This window comes from Hemiscyllium ocellatum, unplaced genomic scaffold (assembly GCF_020745735.1).
Source record: "Hemiscyllium ocellatum isolate sHemOce1 unplaced genomic scaffold, sHemOce1.pat.X.cur. scaffold_608_pat_ctg1, whole genome shotgun sequence".
Lineage (NCBI taxonomy): Eukaryota > Metazoa > Chordata > Chondrichthyes > Orectolobiformes > Hemiscylliidae > Hemiscyllium > Hemiscyllium ocellatum.
This window is the reverse complement of record NW_026869132.1, coordinates 221,458-227,750: the sequence shown is the minus strand read 5'-3', so window position 1 is coordinate 227,750 and position 6,293 is coordinate 221,458. Positions and strand designations below refer to the sequence as shown.

The window sequence follows — 6,293 nt, the reverse complement described above, 5'->3', positions numbered from 1 at the left end:
CTCTCGTGGATGAGAAGGGACATTCACTTATGGGATATGCGGAAATAGCAGTGACATTGATCAGGCATTTGCGTCGGTCTTCACAGTGGAGGATATTAATAACATGCCAGTAATTGACAAAGAGATCATGTTTGGTGACGACATGGGAACAGTCATTATAACAAAAGAGCTAGTGTTGGATTGTTGAAGCTAATATTGCAAAAGATGGTTACGTCTCCAGGACCTGATGGAATGCATCGCAGGGTACTAAAAGCAATGGTATATGCTTGCGGTAATTTTGCAAAATTCGTTGGTCTCTAGGCAGTCCCAGCAGATTGGAAAACACAAATATGGCGTCACTGTTTAAAAAGTGAGGCAGACAAAATATGAGGAATTAGATCAGATTACTTAGAGTATCGAAGCAGGCCCTTTGTCCCAACAAGTCCACACTGACCGCCAAAGTGCAACCCACCCAGACCCATTCTCCAACATAATAGACTAGTTTGTTTAACATCTGTAGTGCATAAATTTCTTCAGTCTTTAATCGAGGAAAAAATAGAGGGGCTTCTCCGTATAAATTTGACAGATGCAGTCTGGATTAATGAAGAGCAGGTCATTCCTGCAAAACCTTTTCGAATTCTATGATGGCATTACGATCATGGTGTACAACGGGACCCAGTGAATTGAAGTACTTAGATTTTCAAAATGGCCTCGACAAGGTGCTGTTCAGGGGCAATATTCTGGCAGATGGAATTCCAGATTTGAAGGTGTTCGCTGATGACAGGAGAGTATGTGGAATAGGCTTATTTCGAAAATTCAGAAGAATGAGGCCGGATATTATGGAAACGTATAAGATTATGAAGGTCATGTGTGAGATAGAACTCGAGAGCATGGTTCCATTTGCAGATGAAACTAGGGCAAGAGGGCACAGCCTCTAGTTTAGAACGAGATATAGGACTGAATTGAGAAGGTATTTCTTCAACCAGAGGGTTGTTCCTCGATGGCGTGCTTGCCCAACGATGTAGTTGATGAGACATCAATCAATGTTTTTTTTTAGCTCGGGCTGCTTTTGTTTTGAACAATAAAGGAAGTAAAGATTACCTGCAGAGTTTGCTTAAGTGGATGCGTGTCCATGGAAAGATCAGGCATGAGCTGAATGAATGGCGAAGTATTCTTTAAGGCCTGTGCGGCAAAGCCTTGCTCCTCGTTCTCATGTTCTATGAATGTATGTGTCACATATTCCGTGATTTTAGGGAAAGCTTCCATGGAGCTGTTGGGGGAGGTGTTGAGAGAGAAGGCGCAGTGCACCACGATGCCCCAGAGGGAATGGTTCCTGGGGAAGGCGGACAAGGGCGGAGAGGGGGATGTATGTTTGGTAATAGCATTTCGCTGGAGGTGGTGGAATTAGGAAATTAGAGCAGGTCATAGTCAGAGATTTTCTTGACTCCTAAAGCCTGGATAACACATAGCCTGCGATTACACGCCGCCGATGATTTGTCACTGGCAGTCTCCATTAACAGCTATTCACTCTCAGAACCAGAGCGTTATTCACTTCATTGACCAAATGTTCTTCTCTTTCTTTTCTTCTTTCCCTAACAACTGTTTACTACTTTACAATACAGAATGAGACACGATGGGATAGTTCCTTTTCGCCTGGATGATTGCAGTGTGAAAGAAACAATGTACAGGAGAAACACAACAGATTAGTTTGCATCTGAGTAGCAAGAGATATTTAAATCCTAACCTTCTTGAGGATTCCTTACTGCAGTTTAACAATATTGAAAAGCTCAAACCCGTCCAGAACAGAGCAGCTGAATTGAGCAGCAACTCATAACTAATAAAACATCGACAAACATCAATTCCCACCATAACCAAATGCAGTCTGCACCATCCACTAGATGTACTGCAGATATTCACCAAGGCTCCATCAAAAGTACATTACAAACTCACAACTTCATCCATCTAAAAGGAAAAGGGCACTAGACAGATGGGAAAGACCTACAACCCACCGACCATCCTGATCTGGAAATATATTGCCATTACTCCAGAATCACTGGGTCAAAATTGTGGATTCCAATTACCTATAATTTAGATCTGCCGACAGCACACAGAAACGATGGTTCAAGATGGAAGCTCATCATCACCTTACCCAGTCAAATCAGGAATGAACAATAAATGCTGACCTGTTCTGGAATAACCACATCCGATGGAGAATGAAAATCATATGCTTTGGTGTTCTGAGGATTCTCTCTTACTGAGATATTTCTGGATTTATTTGAGTGGTATCGAAGATGAGGATTTGCTGTTGTGAAACTGAAACGAAGCATTAATTCAGAATTCGAAGGAGTTGCTTTGTTCCATGTAGCCTGAAGCTTACCGGCCTTTGAAAATGAAAGCAGAAAGCTACATTCACAGTGGAGTGAAAGTATTCACGATTTGAAATATCGAGGCATAATTGGAGGGACGCTGGAGAGAAACTGCGGAAATGTGATGACGATTCAATTACTTGTCTGCCCTGAAAATTCATCAGGGCAACCACACCGGGGGAAAACTATTCAACTGTTCTGAGTCTGGAAAGGGAGTTGCTCAGTTCTCTAACTTGCTGACTCACCAGTGGGTTCACATGGACAAGAAACCATTTAATGGCCCAGAGTATGAAAAAGGCATTAAAAGGGCTCACGAACTGCTGTACCATCAACGTGTTCACGCTGACGAGAAACCATTCAAGTGCATTCTCAGAGGGAATACATTCAGGCCGTCATTTGATCTCAGTTTACATCTGCGAACTCAGTGGAGAGAGGCCGTTCGTCTGTTCTAAGAATGGGAAAGGATTCGTTCAGTCATTCTGTCTGCTGAGGCACCAGTGAGTTCAAACAGAGGAGAGATCATTCGTCCGCTGTGATTTGAAATAATTAATTGATTCCGGCAATCTGCTGAAATACAAGCGAGTTCATACTGGAAAGAGACCATGCAACTGAATGTATACGATTTGCCTTTGAATGAACCAGAATTGACTTTCTGGGTGTACCGCTACACTAAAGAAGGCATTTGCTATATCCAAAGCAGAGAACCATTTACTGTTCTTTGGAATTTGGGCTAATATATTACTAGGATCAGGAACATTTGGTCCAGGCAGAACAACAGCATAATTGACTACCTGCTGGTCTTGAACAAACCTCCATTTCCCCGATACACCTGGAATGTTTGCCTTATTGAGTGGAAGAATGGGGGCTCTTGCTGGTGATCATCCGCAGGGGATTATCACTCCACCCTTCAGGATGGATCAAAGACTGGAGTAATTCCTTTTCCAGCCTCGGGTTTTAACGAGTCTTGTGTTCTGCAAGGACGATACTGAGACTTCGGGATTATTCTTTTCGTTTCGCAGCCTCGTATGAACCCCATATCACGTTTGCCTTTTGCCTTGCACTCAGCAGGGACATTCTTAATCTTGAGTGCGAGACATCTACCACAGCTCAACGCCAGGCTACCCCCTTTGCGGGGGTTAACTGGACTGCCCTGTCTGCCTGAGTTAGCCCATTTAGTTTCTCCATGTATGTCCTTATATCTGCATTGAAGCAGATATGCACATCGTCCCTGAAGACACAAGCTTTTTTTTTGTGACAGTAGTACCCATGGTCCCAAATCCTGCCACCTGTCACTGGATGTGTTCACCAATGGTACTTGAGGAAAGGAGCGTTCCACATCAAAAAGATAGGGTCTACTTGCCTCACAGATATTTTGGATAAGTTTACACTGACTGCACATCTGTGATCGTTCTAATAAAATTCGCAAAATAATAACTGACCTGGTTCAAACAATCTCCTAAAACAATCCTTCTCATATGATTACTTAAGGGCCAGTGCTGTGCAGTGCCTCATATCTCCAGCAAGTAAATCGGTGTTAATGGGATTAACATGCTTACTTGCTACCTAGGCGAGCGAATCCTCACTGAACTTATGGCTCTCCGGGTAATCATCACTCATAGCCAAGCATCAGGGGTCGTGAGTCGGATTTTACAGCCTGCGCTGGTAAATCTTCTTTTTGTATTACCTGCAAACCTGTCGGGGTACTGCACAAATCCGACCCCAGTCTCACTATGAGATCGCCAGCCATCAGATTTAAAGGGCCGAATTCCGAGAAATGAAATGAGAATTGGAATGTTTCACCATTACTGGTTTCACACGATAGGGGTGTGGATAATCTCTCTCGTGTCACGAATCCTGATGCATCCATTGCGTCGACTCTCTCAACTGCCTAGATCTAAGGACTGAATATGTTGTCCCTGTATCTACCAAAAAGGTAACTGGTGTACCTTCCACATATAATACATTTTCCCTTGATAATAGAATTCGCTTCGTCTTATCAACACCTCAATATCAGGGACCTGAAACATTCGAGTTCCTTTCCAGATACGGAGTTGCTTTTTTCCCATTCCTTGACTGGTGATATGGTAGTTTACTGGCTTGTAAGTCTGCTATCAGTTCGGTTTAACTTTACATTTTTTTCTTTCTAACTACAATACTTGGCTCTGCAAAGTCAGGTTCTTACTTCTTTGTTTCCCTGTGCTTTTATTGGTTTCGAAATAAATGCTAATTTTCCATTACAATGGACATCACATTATTTTTACAGGTCGCTGCAACAGCGAGGGCCGAAGTGCCTACACTGCATTGTAACGTTCTATGTAGTAAGCTACATTTCCTGCTGGTTTCTCATGTCTCTCCTCACTGTGGAAGCTTCCAGTCACATCTTCCAGTGATTTGTCTGCACTTCATTTAATAGAGGCAACTGTATTTCCTGCTCAGAATGTGATCTCTCTGCAATGGAGAGAGGAAAACAGAGTCGGTGACAAAATTGAGATCACTTACATTCTTTCCAGAATCAACAAAAACTATCCCGATCTTCCAGTCTCCTGTAACTTCAACATTATACTGTTTTCCCACCCTTCAGGCTCTTTGCCTGTATTCCTGATGAAGGACTGTTGCCCGAAACGTCGATTTTACTGCTCATCGGATGCTACCTGAACTACTGTACAATTCCAGCCCCACTCTAATCGTGACACTGTGTTCCCAGGCCACTATACCGGTCTCTGGTTTGCTGCAGTGCTCCTTTAAGGAATAACACAAGCTGGAAGACCTGCAACTCATTTTCTACAGACAGACTATGCAAACTTTAGGTCCCAACATCGAGTTCAATCATTTTGGAACCCGTCCGCCCTCTTCCACATTCTCCACCCACCCGTCCATCCCATCAGTTCCGAAGAGAGATCATTGGACTCGAAATGTTAACTTTACTTTTCATGAGATATGGACACTAGCTGCTGATTCTGTTCAGACCTTTTGGCTTTACTTCAGGGAACTTTGCTTGTCCGTTGTTATCGCCAGATTGCTGGAAGCTTCTGATTGCAGGATGATATATTCAGAGGAGATGACAGGAATGGCAAGGGATGGACCATTTCCATTGTGAAGGTAGACGAGCTAGGTTGGGGGATGTTTATCGAAGAGCAGAGAAAGCTCTTTGAGTAACCTATTCACATGAACATTTTATGAAAAGGATAGATATGTATGAGAGGGATCAGACTATATTTGGAAGGAATAGAGTGACATAAATGAAATACAGGAGACAAGATGTTTTGAGGAGAATTTGCGAGAATGCTTTCACCAGTAGAATGTTGCTTATCTGGAAATCATTATCTGAGCATGTGGTAAAGCTACGTGTCATGAGAACATTCCAGCAGTCTGCAGACGAACACTTGAAGAGCCAGAGCACACGTGGGTAAGGAATAGGTACTGGATAAGTGTGACCAGGGCAGACAGATGCGAGATGGGTGTCCTGAACGCAATGGTTCAAAGACAAATTTGTGTGTTCAAAGCGAATTATAGGCGTGGCTCTGTGGCGCAATGGATAGCGCGTTGGACTTCTATGTCCCTGCTCAGATTGTAATTCAAAGGTTGTGGGTTCGAGTCCCATCCGAGTCGAATTCTAGTTCATGGTTTGGAAGGTGGCCAGAGCAGACGCGGCTGCTCATCTGCAAAGCCAACAGTATTCGTGCAGAAACCCAACTGTCTCGAAACGGAACATTTTCCTCTCACAAGTTTAAATTTTCGATGTCTATTTATGATAGAGATCAATAAAGATCTGTTAGTCAGTATGCAACACGATGATGCGGATAGGCTGGAAAAAGACACAAAATTGTTGTGTCAGCCATGATGATATTGAATCATGGAGCGGGGCGAGATCAGTATTAACAATGGGCTCCTTTGTGTCTGTGCCATTTCTGGTCCAGATTTTTAAACAATCGTAATAATAACAATATG

At 43.1% G+C, this 6,293-nt stretch overlaps 1 non-coding gene across 1 annotated transcript; it reads left to right on the top strand.

Moving 5' to 3' along the window:
• Positions 1–5,862: 5,862 nt before the first annotated feature.
• Positions 5,863–5,954, top strand: trnar-ucu (transfer RNA arginine (anticodon UCU)). Its single transcript is given in 2 exon segments — positions 5,863–5,899; positions 5,919–5,954. It is a non-coding gene; the product is annotated as a tRNA-Arg (tRNA).
• The last annotated feature ends 339 nt before the right edge of the window (positions 5,955–6,293 follow it).